At 40.4% G+C, this 8,393-nt stretch overlaps 1 long non-coding RNA gene across 1 annotated transcript; it reads right to left on the bottom strand.

Moving 5' to 3' along the window:
• Positions 1–1,386: 1,386 nt before the first annotated feature.
• LOC106861042 (uncharacterized) lies at positions 1,387–8,075 on the bottom strand. Its single transcript, XR_001404052.2, has 6 exons — positions 7,943–8,075; positions 5,475–6,013; positions 4,669–4,889; positions 3,533–3,619; positions 2,711–2,831; positions 1,387–1,605 (listed from the first exon to the last, which is right to left on the bottom strand). It is a non-coding gene; the product is annotated as an uncharacterized LOC106861042 (long non-coding RNA).
• Positions 8,076–8,393: the final 318 nt, after the last annotated feature.

Below are 8,393 nucleotides of genomic sequence, written 5' to 3'. Positions count from 1 at the left end.
ATTCAATTTGGGTGGGTGCCAGTAACTAAATAAAATCCGTTGTCATGGTGTTTTGTAACTGGCTCCTTAAAGCTAGTTACACTCACCTCTGCGTGAAGCATTTTGCCTCTAGGTACAGCTGCTTCTCAGGCAGCGATATCACCTCCCAGTCTACTGTCCTGTATCTTAACCCAGACTGTGAGTCACAGTATCTCCAACATGCTTGTGTGCATCCATGTGGTGCCAGTGAGGTCAGGGCACATGTCCCCAGTCAGCCTCTAGCAGCTGCTTCAAACCAAGCAGTGGAAATAGTGAAGTTCAGAGATTTCTAACGTGTGTCCCTAAACACTGTCATTTGTGCAAGGTTCACAAAGAATCATAGAATCATTAAGGTGGGAAAAGACCTCTTAAATCATTGAGTCCAACCATTAGCCCAGCACCACCACCACATTCACCATCAAACCATGTCATCAAGTGCCATGTCCCGTCATTTTTTGAACATTTCCGGGGAAGGTCACCACTTCCCTGGGAAGCCTGTTGCTGCACTTTATAACCTTTTCCATGAGAATTTTTTTTTCCTAATGTTCAATGTAAGCCTCCCCGGCACAACTTGAGGCCATTTCCTCTCATCCTATCGCTTATTACCCTGGAGAAAAGACTGACCCTACTTGGTTGCAGCCTCCTTTCAGGGAATTGCACAGAGTGATGAGGTCTCCCCTGAGCCTCCTTTTTTCTAGACTAAATATCCCCAGCTCCCTCAGCTGCTCCTCATCAGAACTGTGCTCCAGAACTTTCCACAGCTTAGCTGCCCTCCTCTGGATGCTCTCCAGCACCTTTCTTCCTCTGCTGTGCTGCTTATGGAGGACACATTTCCTCTGCAGACACGTCTACCTGCTCACAGCTGACCCCTCCTCCACGGCCCTGCGCGGGCAGGTATCTGCCGGCCCTAGATCCGAGCTGCACACGTGCACCACACATCCATGTTTCTCCCAGCCAGCCAAGCTGGGTGGCCAAAACTAAGGAGGGAGCGGCTGAGCTCCAGCTGCAGCCTTTCCATTACTGGTAGCACCAGTTGTTCCCTCTTCTTTCCGCTCAGCCAAAATTTTTCAGAAAATTTATAGGAATTTCATAACCTCCATAAAATCTGGTTTAAATTGGCCGGTTCAGAAGTTATTAGGGAAAACAAGCACCCTGGCAAGCTTTTAACATACTAACGAGGTCTTCAGCCTCAGCAAAGACTTAGAAAATTGAGTGAACAATTGAACACTGAATATTTTGAACCTCTTAAAATACAGGTTAACCTGTGCTGCAGTGAATGTCCAACATTCACTGTTCTAAAACCAGCTCTGTTCTGCTTGCCATGCATTTGTTCTGTGTATACTTACATCAGCTGGAAAAAAACACTGAGCCAAGATGTTACTGCAAAAAACTAGGAACATTTCTATTACTAAGAAATTAAAGGAATAAGGTTTTGCATCTCACCTGAAGCAATGGAGCCTCAATTCCTTAATGATACAACGATTCTGTTACGAACAGAAACTTTGGCTTCTGCTCCAAGGCAAGAACATGTAACAGTGGACTGCATGAGGAGAATTTTTCAGCCTCTTCAACTTCAACCAGCATTACCTGTGAGTGATACATTACAGAACTGAATGCCAGAAAAGTGGATTTTAGAAAAAAGTATCGTGTTTCATAATTTGATTTAAATCAATTATATCATCTCTCACTGGAATGCTCATGGGCTTCAGAAATAAAATATATAAATGAAACCAGCTGCTCTGGATACTCTTTCCTTGGGATAGATTTCATTTGAACTCAACCAGCTTTCTTCTACAGCAAGTTATTGTGATGCAACATCAGAGTGGAGAGCACACAGTGCTGTACAAGTTACTGCGAGGTAAACAGTTTCAGTTAAAAAATGCAGAAGATTAAAATCCTTTCCTGCAATGGCTGGCTAAAATCTGAGGAATTATTAATTCCTCTGGGGCTGACAGGGAAACCGAGATAGTTACTGGCACCTCAGCAAGATCCATTAATTTAGAGCTATTTACTGTATCACATAATCTTTCTGATTTGTCTCAGTCTGGAGCCCCTCTGCGCCCAACAGCACGGAGGTCTGCAGTGTTTAGAATGAAAAATAATTACAACTGGAGAAGCACATGCACCCAAAGCTCCATGTTCTTTAATCTCCAAGGCTAATGCATGTGTAGATTTTGGCATCACTCTTAAAATGATTGTTTGTAACTAAATACCGTATCTCAGTGCTTAGATACCACGATGACTGAGCTTTTCATAAATCAGAATAAATATATAAGGCAAAATCCTGGCTGTACTGAACTCAATGGAAGCATTGCCAGCTACTTTAAGGGAGCCAGAGCTTCATGAAAAATGTTTTCAGCAGTCCAAGCTGTCCAGTGTTTTGGTTGCAGTATTTTCAACTGCATTTGAAGGCCTCTTTTCCCATCCAGCATCTGCAGTAGCGTGACACTGAGATAAAATTGCACACTCAATTCCCAGCCAAAGTAACAGGAGAGTATCCATTGTTAAAATAAGGTGCAATTCCAGCTTCAGTTGACAAAAGCAAAGTACGAAATCCTTTGAGTTTGTGTAGATTCCCCACGGCTTTTTCTGTTCCATATAGCAGACAGGCTCCTGCCCAGAGCAGAAGGGAGCATCCTCACTGGGTGTACATTTTGAAAACATGCAGAAACAAAACAAAGGAAAACTCCACCTCTCCCCGTTTTTGATCTCTTCTTAAAGAAATAATCATCTTCTCATGCAGATGCTTATGTATCTTCTCTTAGCATGCTGTCCAATTGTCTTAAATTCTTCTGTAGTGTTACACCAGTTCCCTTCAAAGAGAGTAAATGTCTCATTCTACAGTCAGAGTACTCACAGAGAGGAAAAAAAAACAGCTTGTAGCTGAAAATAAGATTATTTTCATAGCCACTGTGTGCTTAACTTTTCCCAACTCAAATAACTTAGAACACAAAAGCAGATGTCATATGCAACAAGTGGTGATTTAGGACAGTCAAGTGAAATAAAGACATGAGCACTACACTATCAGTCTAACAAATTCCATTTACATTGATATACTTAAAATACTTGCATTCCTAAGAAGTCAGTACCAAAAGTGTGTTTGTATAGGATTAGCAGTGTCAAATTAATATGCATTATGAAACAGCAGCTTCTATAACAATAAAAACCAAAATTATTTTAAAATCGCTTAGGTCTGTAAGTCCTAATGTTCTTGTGAATGAAGAGAGAAAAGGAGGAGACAGAAAAAGACAGAATGAAATGGGCTTTTTCATAATGAGGCAAAACAAGCTGAAAAATGTGATTCCCTTCCTTTTCCTGAAAGACTGAAAATGCAGATTCTGTTCCTAGAATGTTTCAAAGTAATCACTAATAAACACAATTATTTTCGATAAGAACAGGTTATTACTATAAATTCCAACTAAAGAATTAATTTTTTTTAAAGACCAAAAAAATGTTGGAGAAATGGAGGGATAACTGTAAATGGGAGAAATTTCAACACCAGGAAACAACTCACTTGTGAGAAGACTCATGTTCACATTCTTTGGCACATTCAGTTGATGTCCCACATGGCACAGTGACCTCAGGATCCCTCATCTCTTTACTTTTATGAAAAAAAAAATAAAAATCTTATTAAAAAGGGCTTAGGGCAAAGTGGGTCAAGGAAGCAGGTGTTGTGGTATATTTTAAGTAACAGTTTCTTCAATGAGAAATGGAAGCATGAGGTTTGACCCCTAACAACAACATCACAGAGAGGGGATGAGAAGGTTTTAAGTTTGAATGATGACTCCCCTGAAATGCGCATGTGACCTGGTAACCCCTGTGAGACAAGGCAGAGCTGAGTTAAGGAAGAGAGAGGGCTCCAAGAAACAAGCTTAAGGTTTTCGGGAAACAAAGAGACCACTCAAACAGGTCCTGGAAACTACCTTAAATGTAACTGCAGGAATCTACAAACTCTCTCTACAAACAACATTTACAACAGTTGGGAGAATTACCCTGTCTAAAGCATGTTTTAAAGATATATGTCTGTGGATAGATAGGGATGTCTCCCTCCAAAATCACATTTTATTTCAAAATTCAGCCCTGGACACTTTGCCTTTCATAGCATCAAAGTTAAATACCCTTCTGGCTTGACTGAGCTGTCTTTTAGAAGACATCCTTACCTTCAGTGATGGAGATGGACCATATAGCAGTAGATGATGGCCATTGACAATATGGCCATTGAAAATACTGTATTTCCTTAAAAAACACAAGTAGAACACTGGGGAATATCATCAAGAACCAAATTGCAGAGGAATTACAACTAGTAAAAAACACCACATGGATTTCATATCCCCTCAGTTTCCTTAAGTGTAATATGAGATATTAAACTTCTATTTCTTCTGGTCTGAGGCATAATAGGAATTAAGCTTTCCCTCATTTTGCCAACGGACCTGCAAGGCTGTTTACCTGACTGTAAAAACAAGCCTACTCTCTCAGAAGACAGAGTACAGAAATTAAATAAGATCAAGTGAGCATTCATTATGACACCTAGAAATATACTGTAAATGTAACAGGAGAAGATTGGCCAGATTAGGCACAAATGAAGTCATGTTGATGAGACTAATTTCTTGTATTACCAAAGAAAGGGCTAAAACTAATGCTTAAAGTTACCTGGGACCTGTGGGAAAGGCCATGGAAAGAATAACACAGATTTAAGGATCCTGTATTCGACCCTTCTTTTTTCTTTTTCTTTTTAAATTTATTTACTCTTTCTTTTTCTGAGCCTACAATTTACAGAGAAGCAGATGGACTCCTCTTGAACGCCACATTTCAATATTCACCAACCATCATGGAAAGCTGTGCAAAACATTTCTTGTGCCCTCAGGAACCTGCTGAAATTTGGAAAGAGAAAAAGCACACAACTTTATTGAGGTCGGTGCAAGCCTAGAGATTTCCAAGTTGCATGTCTCTGTTAATCAAAGTGACTGTGCCAACATGATTAGGATACCCACGAAGCCAAGTCAATCAAGCAGCTAACTGAGGGAGACCACAGACCAGATAGCAAATACCACTGGAGTTGTACATTGTCTCAAAAGATTATCACTGCAGTTGTTCAAACTCTTGTGACCAACAAGGGATTTCAGTGACTCATTGCTATTGTGTTTCTGCAGCTCAACATTATGTCCCATGCATATTCTGAAGCTCCATAGCACCACATGTGTATAACAATGTGCCACTCTTAATAAAATATCTTTGTGGTAAAAGAACTACCAAAAATATTCGCACAATAGCAGAATGCCAACCAAGCACTGAACTACATTAAACAACTCATTGGGTGCTATTCCAAAACAGCATCTGCCATGGCCCCAGGAAGTAGCTTTAAAAGTATATATATAATAAAATAAGAGATTTTTCTGAAAGATCACAGCTTTTAACATACCAAGGAAACGTCAAGAACAAATTAACATATGACTCACTTCCCTGAGGTCTATCCCATGGTTTCATTATCAGTCAAGCAGAATCCATTGTTGCAAAAGCAGTTCAAAGCATCCACTCCATCCATGTGCCACACTGAATACGCAGCACGTCTTCATGTATATACAGCATTGTTAAAAAACAAGGATGGCAGGATAACATTTACAAGGAAAACAAACAACCCCTCCCACACTGGAGTTGGAAAGGCCAGCAAAGCCCATACACATCAGTAAGGGCTAGGAAGGGAGGTGGTCATTTTTCTGACACTCTTAAAACTTTCCCAAGAAAATGATGGCTTGCAGCTGGGGCACACCAATCAGCTGCTCTCGCAAAGGTCCCTGAAAGAAAGATTCCCTGCTAGTTCAACAGTGGTGGTTTCTTAAATAGTCTTGAAAAAACTAATAGCATGTGAACATGAATGCTTATTCCCCCACAGGATTCAGGCAGGAAAACAGGTCTCACAAAACTCCTGTTGTCTTCCTGAAAGTAGTGCTTCCAAGCAGAGCAGAGTGTCTCCTTCAGATCAGAGCAACCAAGCATGCTGAAATGAAAATAACAGACTTAATTGACAACCTGGAAAGGAATCATGGAGGAGTCCCCTCCAAGAGATACGGTTTGGGCTCCTGCCACAACTAAAGAGGCAGATGTAGCTTCTGACACTGACAAGCTCTGAGTCACACAAGATGAAGGTAAGAGATAACAGGAAAACCCTCCATACATCAATCATGCCACAGAGAGGTGTCAGGCACAGCAAGAATCTGGCTGAGTTAAGGTTAAAAAAAAAAGAATCATTATATTAGGCTTTTACTTGGCTAACTGGGGGAAGGGAGGAGGATTGTATTTTTCAATTAAAGTCCTGATTTAAAAAATGCATGTGCAGAGGGTGCTCTAATGGTAGATTTTGGCTGCTGAAGAGTGGATGAGCAGCGGGGAGAGCCCTGCAGAGGGACAAGTTTCTAGGGATGCTACTCCTTCCTCTCTCACAGCTGATGATGACACCATGTGTCTCTCCATGTCAGGTAGGGACTGAACTGAAAATATTCACCCTCTTCTATCCCCATTTTCTTTTTTCCTTTTCAGAGTCCTGAACTGAGTTAGCAACAGGAGGAGCAGAAGAGCCTTATGGATATGATGGACAACCCACACAGGCACCAAGACATGGAATGCCATCAGACCTTCCCCTCAAGAAACAGTCCTTCCTCTGCTTGCATTCCAAGCACCAACAGAAGACAATGGCTTAGAATTCCACTCTCCTAGGGACCCTCATCCCTGGTACAGTCACTGTTTGCAATCACTGCACTTTAGGAAAGCATAAAATTTGGTAAATATCTTATGATGATAATGTGTTCTCCACGATAGGTCTTGAAAAAAATTATGTAGCTGAAAGGATGGCTGTAGTAGATTGGAACTTCACAGCCTCTTTGTGCTCACTACCACAGAGACAGGGGATCCCACTCACAATGGTCCACAAAAACACCAAAATATAAAAAGCTTAAAATTAACTCAAACCTGAAAGCATCACTGCAGTTTACCATGAAAGGTGCACTGTGCATATATATAGAACAGGAACCCTGCACACACAAAGCTTTCTACAGATATTCAAGATACCCTTTCAACTTTGATTCGCTTAAGCAAAACATCACTGAAGCAATGTAAATCCTCTTGTTTACAGTTACACCCACGAGAGAATGGGAATTCACAGCTCAAGATCAAACAGATACACTAAAGGGAGCTATTTAACATCTCTAAGGATAGCACCCTGTAATTACTGTATCAGGGAGGTTGGATCTTCAATACAGGTTTTGCTTAAATAGGGATCTTTATTCAGCTCTGGTTTTGCCCCAGTCTCATATCAATTTCAAGTTAAAACTAAACAAAATACGCATTTATCAACCATTATTTCAGGACCCCAGATCATCAGAAAACTATATGAAAGAGGCAACACAGCTAAAGCATCATTAAAAGCATAGAGCAATCAAATGCAGCTGCGTACCCAAATATAAATATTTTTACCTTTACACCTGCAAAGCACAACTGCTACCAAGGACAAGTTGAAAATTGAGGAGCTCAGGGTAAACATAACCCTTGATGGTAAAACCCTAAACATCCTAGTCTATGTGTGAGGTCTTACTAACTTTCACAGAGTATTTTTTGAGTAACATAGGTGCCTGCTTTTCCGATCCTGTATTCACATTACTGTCAGGAGGTGGCTTTTCCAAGCAGCCTTAGCCTTACGAGGTAGAGTGCCTTAGCTATATGAAGTAGATGTCCCAACATGCAAACTTGGGGCCTTTTGTCACACTGGCAGCATTTCAACAGAATCTAGGCTTAGTACTTCAGTTCTAGTAGCAGCTCTAGGTTCAACACTAATGCCAGACTACAGAAAATCCTCTAAACTATTTTTAAAGGAATTATTTAGTTAATATTCCTACTGAAGTTTGCAGTTAATCCATTATCCACAAGAACTCACCATGAAGTCCGCAAGATTTTGTGAACCCATTCAATGAGAACACTCTACATACAAGTGCAGGATTCCTGGTAGCAGAGAATTTATTCATATCTTGATATTTTCCATAAGGAAGAAGAAAAATAGAAGGAAGCCTGTTCCTGTGAAAACAAATGGATTTTGCTAGCAACTTCACTCTAATGATTGCTGGTGCATTAAAGTCCCAGTAATGCAACTCCTCTGTGCCCTTGAGAAACCCCATCCACTTTTAGCAGCTGAAGCATTCAAGATCTACAACATAAAGCAATTAGATTTCGAATGCAGGTTGCTTCATTTTAAAACATTACTGCTCTTTGATGTTTATCTGTTTAAGAGAGTTTATTGCAGGTAATTCACAGCAGGAGTGCCCTGTGGCATCCTCAAAAATTATATTAAAATATAAAAGATAAGAAAGGAAAACATAATAATTATATAA

Source organism: Sturnus vulgaris, chromosome 3 (genome assembly GCF_052056855.1).
Source record: "Sturnus vulgaris isolate bStuVul1 chromosome 3, bStuVul1.hap1, whole genome shotgun sequence".
Taxonomy (NCBI): domain Eukaryota; kingdom Metazoa; phylum Chordata; class Aves; order Passeriformes; family Sturnidae; genus Sturnus; species Sturnus vulgaris.
Note: the sequence above shows the minus strand (reverse complement) of the source record. Positions and strands in the feature narration are given on the sequence as shown.